Genomic DNA, 18,322 nt, shown 5'->3' on the forward strand with positions numbered 1-18,322 from the left:
CTAAAACATCTCCTTTGTGCAAAAAGCGTCCTGCTCTCTGCCGCCCTGCCTCTCTGTGAGCCCGATTCACTAAACAGCTCACCGCGTGTTGTCCAATCCGATCCGACCCGACCCATGCAAATTAGTAAAACCCCATGCAAAATAGCCAAGCGATTGATTCATTAACATTTGCTTGGCTATTTTGAATCGGGTTTTACTATCCTAAAACCCGACTGCTACAGACCTGTCAGTAACTGTTTTACCAACAAGTCTGAAGGTTTTTTGACAAGTCTACCAGTCTTTTTTATTCATTTTTTTTTCCATGGCACAGATATTTTGCGTGTTTTACACAAGCAAAATATCTGTCCTATAAAAAAAATGAATAAAAGACAGGCAGACCTCTCAAAAAATGCGCCCCCCTGACAAACACGCCCCCCCTGCAACCCACAAATGGCAGGAGGGATGTCCACTCCCTTTTGCCACTCAACACTTACCCCCACTGTGCTGAAAATATGGCAGGAGGGATGCCCGGTCCCTCCTGCCATCGGCGCCAATGGCCCCTCCTCCCCCACCAATCCACAGCCGGCCAAACACCTCCTCCCGTCCGCCCACCGAACATCTCCCCCACACTGAAAAATGCCATCATGGGGCCCTCTCTCTCTCCTTCCTTCCTCCTCTCCCCCCCACGAAACAAACGGCAGGAGGAATGCCCACTCCCTCCTGCCACCAGACAGCAGCGGACACTCCCTCCCCTTCCCTTTTAAAGTTGGAAGCAGGAGGGGTGCTCAATCCCTCCTGCTCCTTCGGCCTCCTGCTCCGCAATGAGGGCCTTAGGCCCTATCCTGGTGCATCATGTGATGCACAGGGAAGGGCCTAAGGCCCTAATTGGCTCAGGTGCTCAGGCTCCTCCCTTGGGTGGGGCCTGAGGCGCCTGAGCCAATCAGGGACTTCCTTAGGGAGGAGTCTAAAGAAGTCCCTGATTGGTCATTGTGCTCCCGAGAGTCAGCCTCTCTTTTTTGTGAATCCAACAAAACGTAGCAGCAATGATATTATCAGAGCAGCCATGCAAGCTTCTTTCTCAGCTGTTGTCTTGGGACCCCAAGAATGCCATGGATAAAGAGGAAATTGCTGGCTCAGGAGAGAACCAGGAATCTCTGCTGTCCCCTACTAGTCAATACATTCCCGGAAGGAAGATCTGGGGGTGCTTCACAGAATTTGAAAAGGGATTGGGAAGGGGGTGAGGGCAGAGGGTGCACTTCATTTGGAAAAAGAATCAGGGCAGGGAGCATAAGGTGCTCTTTATTTGAAAAAGGGATTGAGGAGGGGCTTTATGAAGATCTTCAGTATTACTCTTTAAAAAGAGATCAGGGGTAAGAGAGAATCTGATGGGATCCATAATTTTTAGAAGGAATAAAGAGTTGGGGGTCTGGCAGTTTCATCATTTTGTATAGCAAGGATTAGAGATTAGGGTAAGCTATTTTTCACCATTTTCTGTTCATTTTACAAGATACTAAGGCCAGGAACACAAAATGTTCTTGGCCTTGGGAAGACAAAGAAACATTTACTAACCCATGATACTAAACTGTTTATAAAATATTATGTACTGCCAAAATTTGATTGTAATCAATCAAGGCAGTTTACAATCACATAAAAATAGACAAAAACACACATCTAACACAGTTGGGCCCAATGTATACAAATTCAATCAATCCCCATTCCCTAGACCCTCTGAGAGAAGCTAATGAAATCTGCCAATGCACTTTCAGATCCTTGAGAATTCCTTCACAAGCTAATTTTTTCCCCTCCCCACCACTGCTTGCTTTTATAACAACCAGATCGGATGCATTTTTTTCTACTAGTAGAACATTACAAAGGAAAAAAGAATTATCTTCAACTGATGTCCAAAAGCAAGTGCTGCACATTTAAATTCTCTAACTGTCACTCCAGTGGAAGTTTATTCCTTTCTTCAGGTGCAGCCACTTAGAAGACCCTTGCCCTCCATTTTCATCTTTATAACTTTATGAATTGATGGTATTCTTAATAAATGCCCTTGAGAAGAATGGAAACACCTATATAGAGGGTACCTTTGTAAATGACTTGACAGATACATAAGCCTTTGTGAAAGGCTTTGAATATTATCATTGTCAGTTTATGTTCAAACTGGTTTTTTTTTTTAATGTATTTATTCAAGCTTCAAATATGTAAATACAGTATTGCAACCTCCCCCCTCCCTAAAAAAAAGACAGACAACACAATACATTATCGATATAAACAAGTCAACAAAGCTGTAGAGGCACAAAAACTACTCACCCACCCCCCAACTCCCCACCCTTATACATCGTGGGAATGATAAGGAGAGGACATCCTTATTATTAGAATCAATACCTGCCAGCCAAAACCCTGCTACAAGTCGTGGAGGTCAACATGTTCAGAAAGGGCCCCCAAATGTTCAAACATTTTATGACTGACTTTGCACAAAACAAGAAACAATCCAAAACCATAACATGAGTCGTCATAATTTTTTACATTCCAGTTTTCCCCCAAATGGTCTCAGCTCCTTCTTCCCCCTTGTCCTCCATCCCATTGCTTCCCAGGTATTCACATTCAACAACGGGCTGGAAGAAGTTTAGCTTCTTATAACCTCTCACCTTCATCCATAAAGGAAGTCATAATTTATACATATTTTCACACACAATTTAATTGAACAACAAACCAGTTAGCACAAATTATTGAGTGCTACTAATCCATTGTCGGTGCTCATGGGCATTAATTAAAATTTACACAGGCACTTTTAGGTGCTGGGATCAGTGCATAAATTTTTTAAAAAAATTCTTTATTCATTTTTACAACTTACAACAAGTGTAATCAGAAATAACATTTAAACTTACAAACTTACAAACATCACTTGAATTTCTATTACAATCATCTTAAATTAATGAAATTTATGTGAGGTTCTAAAATGGGAGCATGGCCACGGGAGAGCCATGGCTGTGTCAAGGGCGTTCCTGCAATTTGCTTGCGATGTTACAGAAAAGTGGGAATCCACCCCTAATTTAGGCACGAAAATTTACATCAGGGTGTACTTGGTATAAATCCTTGTGCCTATAGTTAGACATGGGTCCCAGTGCTAAGCATGATTTATAAATGGCACTTTCTTTCAGGTCCTATGGGCACCTTGGCATTTAAGGCCTCTTTTACAAAGCCGCACTAGCGGTTGTCCTGTTCTCATGGCCCCGAAGCCCATAGAGATTTAAAGGGCTTCGGGGCTGTTGTCGTGCGGCTTTGTAAAAGAGGCAGTTAGTGTACACTTCTTGGCAGTGCAGCTTTGTAAAAGCCAGCCTTTGAATGCTGTTTATGGAATAGCACTTAATGCAAGGGGGGGGGGGGGTTTGTACCCCTTTTTTGGCGCCATTTGTAGAATTGGATCCAAAGTCCACATCCCTCCCTCGGCCATCTACTAGGCCATATCTATAAAATACAATACACTCAAACCTTATCAAGATAGTCCAGAAGTCTCCCAATTTGTTCTGGACTATCATTCAGTTTCTAGGCAAATTACAGAATAGTAGTCAGGTGTTTTCCCCATCTGTCCTGGCAGACTCACAATATAACTGTACCTGGGGCAATGGTGAGTTAAGTGACTTGCCCAGAGTCACACGGAGCAGGCTGGAATTGAATTTGAAACCTCAGGATGCTGAGGCAGCAGCTCTAACCACTAGGCCACACACCCTTCTCAATAAATACTCTACCACATGCCTTATGTGACAAAGATTGAAGGTAGCATTCCCAGATGACAAGGAATTTTTTTCCTACTCCAAGGATTATCTCAAGCTGCATGGGATTCTAGAAGCACCAAAGTGTGAAATTCATTCTGCCAATGCCAATAATTGGGTCTGACAGTTTGTGTGCAACACATTTATTAATAATAATAATAATAATAATAATAACTTTATTTTTATATACCACCATACCATAAACATTTCTAAGCGGTTCACAAGGGATGAGACTGTAAAGTCGCTGTCTGTATACAGTCTCTTCCCTTGTAAACCGCTTAGAACTGTGCGGTATATAAAAATAAAGTTATTATTATTATTATTATACAGACAGTGACAGTACAGAGAACTTTCAAAATTACATTGTGTGACATTTCCGCTCCCAGAGACGATCTTGTCAGAGTAAAACCCAATACTAAATCCTTTGACCGAGACCAGGGACTGACTGAGGATGATCAGGCAGGAGATCCTGAAAGCAGAGCTGCCTATCCTGAGCCATCTGAGCCTGAGCAGGAGCTAGAATACAGATTAACTCCACGTTCTAGAAAAAAACTCAGCTCCCTTAGGAGATTTAATCAGGCTCCCAGTTGCATTCTGCCCAGCAACCTGAGGGGGAGCCAAAGAGCACGAAAGCTAGGAACACAGACACCTAGAACAGGGAGTGGCACAAACACTCTTAAACAGCTCTCCAAATCAGTAAGGGAGGCTGTGCATGAGGACCTGGCAGAGAAGGTTCTATGGGCCAGGCAAAGGCCAGACCTCGCTCCGGAACCTATGGAGTGTGAGGATTCTATACCTCAAGAGTCAGCAGAGCAGTTGGGTGCTCTGGAGAGCATGGACACGTCTGAATGGAATCTGCCTGAAGCTGAAAACGTGGAAGACATGGATGTGAGCTTGGCAGTCTCTCACTAAGGACTGGAGGTACAGGTCTCTATAAGGAGATAGTGGTTGGGACTGTTTTCTGGAAAACTATTTTGTTTTTGTGTGCAAAAGTTTTGGTTCTGTTGCAAAGCCACGCTCAGAGCAGTGCTGCACCAGCATTTAGCATTGATTATGTTGCTGCACTCCAGCTGTGCAAAAGCCAGGAGAAACTGAAGGAAGTTTTTCATTTGGGCTTGTGGAGCAGTTTCCCTGTTACCTGTTTAACTTCAAGGGACTTACAGAATTGGGGTAGGATCCCCGAAGAGCTAAGGGTTGGGATTCTGCGGGAGCTTGTTAAAGCTATTTAAGAAAGGGGAACCAGCAATTCTGTTACCCAACAGTGGAAAGGACTGCAGAGGTGCCATTGCTGGAAATAACAAACGACCGCAATAGTACATTTTCTTTCTTTTCATGTTTGAAGTTTGTTTTGCAATGCAGTATATGAATGCCTGGTGAAGAAACAAAACTGTATGATTGAAAGTCCAGGACTCAAGAATAATCTTGAGGACTTTTCCTTTTTTGGGACTATTTTTTTTTTTCTTATTGAATTGAGGGTTCAATGCTGGGGAAAGCTAGTAGAACCTTATTTTGGACTCATATGAACTTACCTGATACAGAAACTTCTGTTCTTCCATTGAACTGCTTTTGGAGGAGAGAAACCTTTTTTGTCTTTGAAACAAAAGGAAAATAGTGGTAATGCTTCTTGGTATTATTTTTCGTTTTTTTCTATTTTTGTCCTTTTGGTAACAAATTAAATCTTTGACATTTTGATTTGAATTGACTTTCGCTGGTGTTTATTATAGCGAAACCAAAGTATTGGGACATCAGTAAGGTCTCCCACATTGGGAGCCGCGCCCGGGTCGTGCCGCCGCCTGTCGGTGGTCCTCCACAAGTTTCCCGGGACCCCGGCAGGTGACAATTGGCATGTTAGGTTTAGTCAGGTTTATCTTGAAGTGTTTTGGAAGTACCGGTACATCAGGTTGAGGTGGGGTAAGAGAAATTTGTCAAAGAGATAAGTTTGTATTGACTTCCTAAACGTTTGGTACGAAAATGCATTTGAGATGAAGTTGGTTAAACATTTGTTCCATTTGCCTGCTTGGAGTTCTTTCGAGGTATCTTTTGTAGGTGTAGTCCTTTAGGGATGGAAAAGTGAACAAGTAGTTGTGCCTGGGAATTCGAATTGGTGAGACAGATAGGTTGGGGATGAACCTGTCATGGTTTTGAAGCAAAGGCAAGCAAACTTAAAATGACCTTTGCTTCCACAGGTAGCCAGTGTAGTTTTTTGTAATATGGGCTTACATGGTCTGATTTCTTGAGGCCATAAATGAGACGGACTGCAGCATTTTGGATGACTCTCAGTCGTTTGATGGTTATTATAGTGGCTTTCTGAAAAAAATCCTTCATGTGTGTTTACTGAGCCTGACAGAACCCTCCACCTTTCCCAATAGAGGTCCTGTGGGTGAACAGAGAGGCAATGTCCAAACAGTGATTCCAAATACCAAAAAATATGCTCCCAGAAAATAAAGGATAGCAGTACAACTCCAGAACACATGGATGAAATTATTATTTGACTTATTGCATTTAAGGCATAATTGAGTATTTACTGTATGTATCCTGCTCTATGTAATTCAGCTTGGGTAAGACAGGCTCAGTGAAGAACCTTAAACATACATTCCCATAGGCTACTATCATGCCCTACTTGTGATATCTGAGCAACCAGCTTTTTAATATTGAGGGGACCCACTTGAGAACCCAAGTCTACTTTTCTCCCCTCTAGCAGGCCCCTATAATGCCCTCTTTCATGTCAAAAGCTATTATACAGGTTTTACAAAGTTCAGTATAAATATCTGCCGTCATCTACTATGTTACTATGTATGTATAATAATTTTTAGATTCCACATGCAAATCTTTGTTCTCATTCTAAAAAACTTAACCAAGCCCCATCCTCTTTATACATTTAAATCATTTTTATTATGTCCATCCTCTTTATACAAATGTTCTACTAATAATACACCCTTGTCTGCTCAATGATTAAATGTTGCATTGTCTAATCTTGGTGCAAACTAACCCCCTCTTTTATTAAATTGCGCTAGCAGTTTTTAGCGCAGAGAGCTGTGCTGAATGGCTCGCGCTGCTCCCAACGCTCATAGGAACTCTATGAACGTCGGGAGCAGCGCGCTCACTGCGCTAAACACTGCTAGCGCAGTTTAATAGAAGAGGCCCTAAGTTATTATTTCTCCACAAAGGTAGTTAGTTGATCTGTACAAAATAGATCTTGCCACTACCAATTGGCCAAACCCTCCACAATTCTACAAGGCAACAGAATAACACTAGACTTAAATGCTGTGGAAGAACTGGAGTTTGGGCCTGTAGCAAAAACGTAAAATGCCAAGGTGACATAATAAACAAAAAACAAACAACATCCAACTTCTATCTAAAAAAAGCCCAACACATTAAAAGTGTGAAAAAGTGCTCAGGACCGTTTACTGGTGAAAACATCACAAGCGGGGTGAAGCCCCAAAAGCTGTGCCTTTTTCTTTCAATCATTGCACTTAGGTATCACTTTTTGGTGGCCATAATGATCCATCTCTATTTGTATCACTTACGGTATTTAGTAGCACTTATTTCAAATGAATTTTCCAAATCCTCTGGGTTCTGGTGCGTTTCGCCAGTCCGGCTTCTTCAGAGAACCCACTTTGTTTGAAACTTTTTTAACTCCAAAGTGATCTCTGAACACAATAAAACACACTAGCAAAATCCGATGGGGGCGATGTTTTGGCCCCCTTGACTCAACACTGGTTGGACAAAGCGCATGCCATTGATCAATTAAAGTTTGTAATATTGTAGGTACTTGAACTGCCATGGGGAGGCAATTTGCAGGCCTGCCTATGGAAAAAAGAACAGGCTTGGATTTTCCAGTGGCAAACAGTAATGCCTCATGGTATCAACCGTGAGGTAGAGTGGTGGGCGCTCCTTCATTGAATATTATGTCATCATTTCCAGTGCCATTGGGATAAATGAACAGGAGGAAGTAAATTTGTAAAGGACACAAGGTACCCTCCAGAGGAGTCGGGAGATTGCTGTGAGTACATTCTAAAAGAGATGTAGTAAGAGTGTGTTTTATTGTGTTCATAGGTCTCTGCATTCGTTATCTTTTGGAGATCCAAACTTCATAGGTAGAACTCCACATCCAGAGTATCCACTTCAGAGCTGGAATATAAATCAGCAAAAATCTCTTTGAATAATTAGTTTATTACTTGATCAGATAGCTATATATGGAGTCTATGATGGAGACCGGCAAGTATTCCATACCATATCCTATTCTAAAACCTGTCCCCTATTTAACATAGCATATTCCTCTAGAAACATTGTGCAATGGACCTACCAGATATTGGGGCTGAAGGATACCTCTGAAATCAGTATACAAACAATTTATTTAAGGTCTGTGGTCAAAATGCAACTCAGTTCTCGAAAAAAGTCCCAGCATGCTGCTCAAAGCCAGAAACAAGCAGCAGGAAGCTCAGCATTCCTGCTTGCGGCTTCGAATGGAGCAGAAGGGCAGGAAGATCGTTCCTGCTCTGTGCACTGGCTGGCTACCAGGGACCTGAAAGGTATGTGGGGGAAGTGGGAGGGAGGTGTAGTTGACAATTTCAGCAGGCATAGGAGGCAGAAGGGATTTCTCCTGTCCTGTCCACCACAAGGCTGCTGAGGAGTCAGGGGTACGCGGAGGAGATGGGTTTTTTTGGATTCAGACGGGTCCGGACAGCTTTTCAAAACCCGGCATTTTGTCCAGGTTTTGAAAAGCTTTCCTTTGTGCAGTAGGGCATCCGTGCATGCATGTGACATCAACATGACACATCCATGCATGCACGGGTGTCCTGTCTGATGAGAGCAGGCAGCGGGAGCGGGGCTGAGGTGGGATTGGAGGCGGAGCTGGGGCAGGACCATGGCAGGATTGGGGCGGGACCAGGGTGGGAATGGGTGGAACTGGGCGGTTCTGGGGCAGGTCTAGGGGTCCGGATTTTCCAGACGGAAAATCTGGCAACCCTACCCAAGTAGGAAGATATTTGACAGCTCTCCTTCAGTTCTTTTGAACCCAAAACAGCCCTTGCTTAAAAAATTAGCGAAGACCAATGATCCAGGTCAATTCCCACTTGAACATTCCTCCCCCCTCCCCCACGGACAGTTCCTGCCCCTATGGGGAGTTAGAATACAAATCAGTTATCCTGTCATAAGCTAGGGGTTCACCAAAAGTTTAGTAGAGATCTTAGATTATAATTTAGAAGCAGAATTATCATGAAATACTTGTGCAGACAGAATTTAATCAATAAAGTATATCTCTGGCCCATGATACATAATCTGAAGGTTCTAAACAAGAATCTATAGAAGTCAAAATCTCATCCTTGTTAAATTTTTGTACCCTTTCCACACATTTCTGACTCTGGGCACGACCTGAAGAGATAGATAGTAAAGTTGAAAAGTGGTAAAATAATGTTCTGACCAAGGAAGAGATTGAATAGTCAAAGAAGATGCAACCAGCACCTTATTAAACCCAACAGGCAGAAAAAGTATATTATGAGATGAAAAATATATTAAGGTAACAGAGATAAACCAAGGAAAAGAAGGACAAGGGACAATAGCAGAAAAGGAAGGATTATTAAAAAGTTTTTGAGGAGATGTGTCACCATGCATTCATGAAAGCAATGGAGAAGGTTGCATTGGAAAGTGACTGGTAGATTGTCTGACATCACTAGAGATAGTAAGTGATGAGCTGGCAGAGGATGGGCTTGGAGGATGAGAAAAAAGAGAGTTCCCTGCTTGAATCTAAATATTCATGTAACTGGAAAGTCAGGGGCAGTGGAACATATTTTTGGTTGGAGGGGCAAAACAAACAAATCACCAGCCTCACCCCCATCTTCCCCAGTTGCTGATGCCGTTGTTGGCAAAATATGGATCATGCTGTTGCTTCTGGATGTCTGTCATTTTAAACAATGGAACACACAATGACATTTTTTGTTTCATTTTGCGTTATTTTCAGTCTGGCACACACACACACAAAAAAAATTGATTCCATTTTGTCCTTTTAGCTAACTGGTCCTGTGCTTGCCTTAAGCCCCGATCTCCCTCATATTCTGGAAGCCCTATGGTGAAAAAAAAGAAGCTGGCCTCACTGATCACCTTTTCCCCATCACAGCAACTCCATAGAGGAAAAAGATATCCACAGTCCCCTCATGCATTTACCCTTCAGCCTGGGCCACCAGTTCCCAAACTGTGACCCCAAATAAGGTTGCAAAATTTGCATTGGGGTTCAGAAACAGAATGGGGGTGGGGAGGTTGGGGGAAATGTCATTGGCCTACACTATATGTCTATTGTGCATTTTAACAACATCTGTACAAGTTCTGTAGGAGGCAGGTGGTGCTACATGATGGTCAGAAATAACAAGGTAGAGTTGAGGGTCACATAATTGTCTATGGCTGCTCAAATGGAGACACTGCCACAGACAGTTTGGTAAGAGCTGATCCGGACAATCCAGAAAGTTGGTAGCCTGCGTTTACCTTCTTCCTGCTCAAAAGTTACTAAAGGTGAACGGAATAAATGTGTTTCTCGTTATTATAATATTTTGGGAATGCCCAGTCTCAGAAGCCAACGGGCATCCTATACAGAATCGCACCTAGGCCCGCCTAAAAAGAACACGATTCTCTAACCGACATCCATGTTATAGATGCTGGTTAAAGAATTGGGTTGCCGCTGAGCTTATCATGGCAAGGGATGTCCCTGCTGTGATAAGTTTAGCAGCAACCTGTTCCCACCCCGCAAAGACTACTGGCAGAAGGGATGCCCAATCCCTCCTGCCGGAACCCCACAACCCCCCATAGATCGCGCAGCAGGAGGAATGCCCAATCCCTCCTGCCCGGCAAATACCCCCCACCCCCCCGTAGATCCCTCCTGCCCAAACCCCCACCCCCCATAGATTGCCGGCAGGAGGGTTGCCCAATCCCACCTCATAGACTTCCCAGTCCACCCCATATAGCCCTCCTCCACCTCCACCCAGATCCCACGCACCCCCACTAGAACCCCTCCTAACCCCACCTGGACCCCCCTCTAACCTTGTTTGCCGGACGGACGGGTTCTCCCTCTGTGTATAGAATCTGGACTAAATGAATAATATGTAGCCATTACATGGGTCCCTCTACCTGCAGCAATAGAAACATAGAAAGATGACGGCAGAAAAGGGCCAAGGCCCATCAAGTCTGCCCACTCTATAGACCCTCCCCTTAAGATTAGCCAATGTTTTGCCCTGACCCACGTAGGGATCCCACATGGGCGTCCCATTTATTCTTAAAATCTGGCACGCTGCTGGCCTCGATTACCTGTACTGGAAGCTTGTTCCATTGATCAATCACTCGCTCCGTGAAGAAATACTTCCTGGTGTCGCCGTGAAATTTCCCGCCCTTGAGTTTGAGCGGGTGCCCCCTTGTGGTTGAGGGGCCTCTGAGAAGGAAAATGTTATCTTCCACTTCTATACGTCCGGTGACGTATTTAAACGTCTCAATCATGTCTCCCCTCTCCCTGCGTTCCTCGAGAGTGTAGAGCTGCAAATTGTTTAGTCTTGCTTCGTACGAGAGACCTTTAAGCCCTGAGACCATTCTGGTGGCCATCCTTTGGACCGACTCAACCCTCTGCACGTCTTTGCGGTAATGTGGCTTCCAGAATTGCACGCAGTATTCCAGATGAGGTCTCACCATGGTCCTATACAGTGGCATTATGACAGCAGGTTTTCTGCTGATGAAACTTTACGGATGCAACCCAGCATCTGCCTTGCCCTTGAGGAAGCCTTCTCCACCTGATTGGCAGATTTCATGTCTGCACTAATGATTACTCCTAAATCTCGTTCCGCTGAAGTCCTGGTCAAGGTCTCCCCGTTCAAGGTATAAGTTCTGCACGGGTTTCTGCTACGTAGGTGCATGACCTTACACTTCCCAGCATTGAAGCCCAGCTGCCAGGTTGAGGATCAGCATTCCAATGTACGCAGGTCCTGCGCCATACTATCTTGTAAATTGCTCTCGCTTACCATATTACATAGTTTGGCGTCGTCGGCGAATAATGTTACTTTACCTTGAAGCCCTTGAGTCAGATCTCCTATGAATATGTTGAAGAGGAGCGGACCTAAGACCGAGCCCTGCGGCACCCCGCTAGTCACCTCCGATGTCTCAGAGAAAGTACCGTTAACCATCACCCTCTGAAGTCTGCCACTCAGCCACTCAGCCAATCATTGACCCATGCCATTAGAGTCTCTCCTAACCCCATCGATTTCATCTTGTTTAACAGTCTGCGATGTGGGACACTGTCAAAAGCTTTACTGAAGTCTAGGTACACTATGTCCAGTGAATCTCCTTCATCCAGTCTTTTTGTTACCCAGTCAAAGAAGCTGATGAGGTTTGATTGGCAGGACCTACCCTTGGTGAATCCATGTTGATTGGGGTCCCGTAGATTCCCTTCGTCCAAGACCGTGTCCAATTGGCGTTTGATCAGTGTTTCCATAAGTTTGCATATTATCGATGTCAGACTCACCGGTCTGTAATTTGCAGCCTCTGTCCTGCAACCCTTTTTGTGCAGAGGAACGACGTTAGCTGTTTTCCAGTCCAAGGGGACTGTCCCTGTACTCAGTGAGAGATTGAATAGCACGGCTAACGGTTCTGCCAGGACATCACCTATCTCCCTGAGCACTCTGGGGTGCAGATTGTCCGGTCCCATGGCTTTGTCCACCTTGAGTTTTGTTAGCTCAGAGTAAACCTCGCTGGGTGTGAATTTAAAATTCCGAAACGGGTCTTTTGTGTTTGACTGTGGCTTCAATTGAGGGCCGGACCCTAGCGCCTCGCAGGTGAAGACCGAGCAGAAGTATTCATTCAGTAGTTCAGCCTTTTCGGGATCCGATTCTGCGTAATTCCCGTCCGTTTTTCTCAGGCGTACTATCCCGTCTGTGTTTTTTTTTCCTGTCACTGATATACCGGAAGAAGGATTTGTCCCCTTTCTTAATGTTGTTTGCTAGAGTTTCTTCCACTCGAAGTTTGGCCTCCCTGACTGCCGTTTTGACCTCTGTGGACTTGATCCTGTGTAGCAGTTGATCTTTGCTTTTCCCCGTGCGTTTGAAGGAAGCAAATGCGTTTTTCTTCTCCTTAACAAGACGTGAGATCTCTGCGGTGAACCACTGGGGTTTGTCTTTTCTTCGCCGTTTATGTGATGATTTTATGTAACGGCCGGTTGCCTCATGTATGACAGATTTCAGGGATGACCACATATCCTCCACATTCCCTGTCTCAGTTTGGTCCTGGAGCGCCTGATGGACGAAAACTCCCATGCGTGCAAAGTCTGTTCCTCGGAAGTTGAGTACCTTTGTTTTAGTGTTTGATCTATGGAAACCTTTCCTCAGGTGGAACCATACCATGTTATGATCGCTAGAGGCTAGCTTATCTCCCACGAAGACTTCTGAGACGCGTTCCCCATTGGTGAGTACTAGGTCAAGGATCGTTTGGGCCCTAGTGGGCTCCATTACCATTTGATTGAGGCGTGCTCCCCTTATGGAGGCTAATAGCCTCTTGCTGCCGCTGGTTGTTGCTGAAGGTGTGCTCCAGTCTACATCCGGCATATTGAAGTCTCCCATTAGTACAACGTCCCCCCGTAGAGCGATATTTTCTATGTCTTCGATTAGTTCCGTGTCCTTGTCTTCCGGTTGTCTTGGAGGTCTATATACTACACCAAGATATAGGCATTTTTCTCTCCCTCTGGCCAGGTTCACCCAGAGGGATTCCCCGGTGTACTTAACGTCCGTGATTCTGGTGGTTTTGATGCCTTATTTAATGTATAGCGCTACCCCTCCGCCTAACCTGCCCTCTCTGTCTCGACGAAGTAAACTGTAACCCGGTATAGCCATATCCCACCCATGAGAGTCCATGAACCAGGTCTCGGATATCGCCACCACATCTAGGTCGGCATTCACTATCTCGGTCTCCAATTGCAGAATTTTATTGCCTAAACTGTGTGCATTGACATACATGGCCCTCCATCCCTTGTGTTTGCTAGGGCTGTCATGCGTATTATGGGTGCTTACCTTGGGCACAGAAGAGTGGTTGTGTCTCGCCTCCACAGGATGATTCCTTACTGCTCTGGAATGTGAGTGGATACCCTCCCCCAACTTACCTAGTTTAAAGCCCTGTGAAGTAGGCGGGCTAGATGGTGGCCAAGTACGTTTTTACCTCTTCTGGTCAGGTGAAGTCCGTCCGGTCCCTGCAGTCCCTGGAGTGCCTTTCCATGGTCCAGGAATCCAAAGTTCATCTCTATGCACCAGTTGCGAAGCCACTCGTTGGTACGTTGGATGCGTTCTTCCCTGGCTCTTCCTCTGACTCTAACTGGGAGGATGGATGAGAAGACCACCTGTGCACCTGTTTGCTTCAGCTTCCTACCCAGGGCTCTGAAGTCATCGGGTATGTTCTCGGAGGTGTTCCTTGCAGTGTCGTTCGTACCTACATGGATAAGAAGCATAGGGAAATGGTCATTAGGTTTTAGTAGTTTATCGAGACAGGTGGTGACGTCACGAATCCTGGCTCCAGGGAGACAGCAGACCTCCCTTGACTGCAAATCTGGTCTGCAAATTGGACCCTCGGTTCCTCGCAGCATGGAGTCCCCAATGACTACCACTCTGCGCTCCTTCCGGGGGGGCTGATCAGCGTGTTTTGGAATCCAAGTTGTGCGCTGAGTGTCTTCCCGAGCCTCTTCCGCTACCTCCTCGGTAGTAATGTCCTGGAAGACGTGGTATCTGTTTTTCAGGCTGAGTTGTGGTGAAGAAGTAGAGCTACCCTGTTTGGGACAAAAAGAAGAAAAAGGAAGTGAGAAAAGGGGGGGGGGGGTTTCTGCGTTTTCCCGTGGAGGAGGTTACCAGCTGCCAGGGGCCGGCATCCCCTATCATTTCTTGCACCCCAATCGTGGAATTTAAAACTGGAGACTTGGGTGTCTCGAGGATGGATCCGTCATGGGTCAGCTCTGCCAAATGGGAAATCTCCTTGATGGCTCCGTCGATGAAGGCCTCGTCCTCCCTGATGCTCCTTAAGCGCTGCACCTCCTCCCTGAGGCTCCATAGTTCCTGTAGGATGTCCTTGGTCAGCTGCTCCATCTCCTCTGTCTGAGTAGAAACTGTAGCGTGGTTTGGGGGGGCGGTCTCGGTCTGCACAGCAACCTCTGCCCTCCGTCCAGTGCCACCCTCCTCCTTCTGCACCATCCCCTGGATCCCGCCGGACGTTGGCGTGATGAACTGAATGGTAGTCTTGGTACTCCGCGTCCTCCCTGCCATATCCAAAGGTAGAGAGATTAGGTGTAAAATAGAAAAGTAATGAGAATAGGGAGTTGGAGAGAGAATAGAGAGTGTCAGGAGAAGACTATCTGCCTGGATGAGAGTGTGTAAGAAAAGCGTATGTGGAGAGAGTGAGTGTGTATAAGAGTTTAGAGTGTGGAGGAAATGTGGGGTTTGTTTTTTTTTTATATAAAGAGTTTAGAGTATAGATTCGGCCTATTAGAGGCCCTTCTCAAGGCCCTTCGCAAAGGCGCTCTCGCTAAGGCGAGCGCCTTTGCCGTGCGCCGTTGGCTCGCCTCCTTTTAAGGAGGGGGGCCCGGGCGCCTACTGCTGACATGGTGGGGGTGGGCGGAGCTACTCTCGCCTACCCCGATGCGATGAAAGGTTTGCCGCTTGCCTTCGCTAGTTCCCCAAGTCTCAGCACGCTGCTGCTGAGCCTCCCAGCGCCTCCTCTCTGTCTCCGCTCTGCCCTCGCTGCCTGTAAGCAGTGGCTCGACTGTCGGCTCGCCTCCTTTTAAGGAGGGGTTCCTGGGCGCCTACTGCTGACGCGGTGGGGGTGGGCGGAGCTACTCTCGCCTACCCCGATGCGATGAAAGGTTTGCCGCTCGCCTTCGCTGGTTCCCCGAGTCTCAGCATGCTGCTGCTGAGCCTCCCAGCGCCTCCTCTCTGTCTCCGCTCTGCCCTCGCTGCCTGTAAGCAGTGGCTCGACTGTCGGCTCGCCTCCTTTTAAGGAGGGGTTCCCGGGCGCCTACTGCTGACGCGGTGGGGGTGGGCGGAGCTACTCTCGCCTACCCCGATGCGATGAAAGGTTTGCCGCTCGCCTTTGCTGGTTCCCCGAGTCTCAGCACGCTGCTGCTGAGCCTCCCAACGCCTCCTCTCTGTCTCCGCTCTGCCCTCGCTGCCTGTTGTTGATGGTGGTGGTGGTGTGTTTGTGTGTGTGGAGGGTGAGGTTAGGATTTGTACACATCTATTTTGCTTCATTGAGCTGCCAGTGTGTGAGGGAGACTGAGGCTTTGAGTAGGCAGGCACAAGGATGGCTAGCTATGAATTCCCTCCTCCAGAAAAAGGAACATAAAACCAAAAACTAAACAACATTATTGGAACTCAAAACAATGTTTTTTGATGTACCTTCTTACAAGGAGGGGTGGTCTGTGGACGTTGTGGGGGTCATATGCAGAGAGATTCATTGCGGGCCTCATCCTTCCTACCCTTTCTGGCATCACTACTTTTCCTAGCCTTCCCCAAGCCCTTGGAATGAAATTTTCTTCCCTCCTCCTCCCATTACCACCAAGAAAAATTGGGTGAGCAGTGCTCCTTGCCTGACGTTAAAACCACAAAGGGCTCTGCAAGTGGGAAGGTATCATTATTTTTTGTATTTAGTTTATTGAAATTCTATATGTGGTTGTACTTTTATGGAGGAAGGGGGGAGGGGGTGGGAGAAAATGATTGTTTTCAGAATGTTTGTATATTTAAAGTGCTTTTCCTGATTCGTTTATGTTTAATATTTGAAAATTAATAAAGATTTGAAAAAAAAGGGGGCTCTGCAAGACTGGTTGGCCGGTCACTGTTCTAATTTCAGAAGGAAGCTGGCAGAGGAGAAGGCAGCAGGGTAAGGACCATTCCACATGTATTCCCAAGATAGAGGAAACAGAATTTTGGAAGGGGAAGGGTATGATGTGCAGAAGAGAAGCCACTTCATCAGCGGCATCCTCTCTCTGCAGGTGAGTAAGCTAGGGACAGCAGAGGCGTGCTGAGCTGGAGAGAGGATGTTGTGGGAATTCTAGGCATAAGATTTTGTGGCACTGATGAGTAGATTCAGGGCTCAAGCCCTGTGTGTTCCTAGCGAACAACTCCTCTAGTGGCAGGGGGTGGGATTTCCAGCAAAAACATTTCATACATACTAGCTTTCTAGCTATAGTTAAGAATTTGAATCTCTTCTACGTGGAAGGAAAAATAAACGTGTTTGCATCACCAGACTCTGCCCACATGCTCCATACAATACACATGAGAAAGGACACCAGCTGTTTTATTTTGTTTCTTCTGACTAAACTGTATGTTCATCAGTCCGCCACTTGTTAACTCGTGAAATAAAAACATGTATAAGTTCTTTAAATTATGCATTTCATATGTAAAAATATATTTTTTCTTGTATTCTAATTTTGGTTCTTCAGAGGTTAGGGAAACTTTTACTAAGCTGCAGCAGAAAGTGGCCTGAGTATGCCTTTGTGTGAGTTTTTCTCACATGCTATGGTAAGTCTATTTTTGCAGCAGCCATAATATAGCTAATTTTTCATTTTTTTTGTAGCCATTAAAAAATTACCACATGAGTATTTACAACCACTCATTTTGTAGGTGATAATGGCTCACATGGTATTCCTGTGTAAACCAGTTACCCCCCAATTCTAGAGATGGTGCCCAAAGTTATGAGCATACGCCAGCGTACTGAGCCATCTTTTCTCACAATTTGATATACCATAACTGACTGAAACAATTCAGAGACAAAACTAAAGAAGAAAAAGCGAGCTCAAGGAGCCAGATTTTTTAGAAGGGATTTAAATTTCTGGAGGGATCCTTCAGCATGTAATGTGAGAGGCAGAATCTCGAGTGAACTCTAATTGAGCCGAGTGTAGTCCAGGGAGGACCATGCGATGATTGTATAGAAATCTGAGAACACGAGCTGGGGAATATGGAATAGTCAAGCATGAAAGATATTCTGGAGAGCGCTTATGGAAAGCCTTAAATATTAGGAACAGAGTTTTGAATTGAATATAGTATACTGTAAAATCGGGAACCAGTGGGATTGTTTTCTATCAGCTTCAAAATTAGGTCAAATGATTTATTCACATAAAACACCAAAATGCCAACTAAGAATCAGCTTTTATAACAATATTAACATTTGGATATGGTCCATTCATGGCATCTAGGGCCTGTGGAAATGAGGGAGGACTTAAACTGAAAAACTGCCCTGTCAAGAAAAAAACTGCATGGGAGGCCTCAAACAGCTGACTTGTTATGCCTTTCTCAGAAATACCAAGAAAAGCATAGCATTTCAGCTCAAGGATCATAAAATTGTTAAATCCATTTTTTTGAATGAGGTAAACATTTAACAGGCATATAATGGAAACTATCAAATCTATTTAAGGCAATTTTTTCTTCTTTTTTATCACAATCTAACCTGCTCTTCTGTGGCTAGTATAATTTCCTCCTCCTTTTTGGTTGTTGAGGATAATATGCAAAAGAAGAGACACATGGTTTCCAAGTGATGTTAACAAGCTCCCTGCTGCCGTAAGAAGTTGCCCAGAA

General features: G+C 45.2%; 1 long non-coding RNA gene across 2 annotated transcripts in view; it reads left to right on the forward strand.

Moving 5' to 3' along the window:
- LOC117352077 overlaps positions 1–18,322 on the forward strand; it is a 135,364-nt gene that overhangs the window by 67,247 nt on the left and 49,795 nt on the right. The window lies entirely within an intron of this gene.

Source organism: Geotrypetes seraphini, chromosome 1, assembly GCF_902459505.1.
Source record: "Geotrypetes seraphini chromosome 1, aGeoSer1.1, whole genome shotgun sequence".
NCBI classification, from domain to species: Eukaryota; Metazoa; Chordata; class Amphibia; order Gymnophiona; family Dermophiidae; genus Geotrypetes; species Geotrypetes seraphini.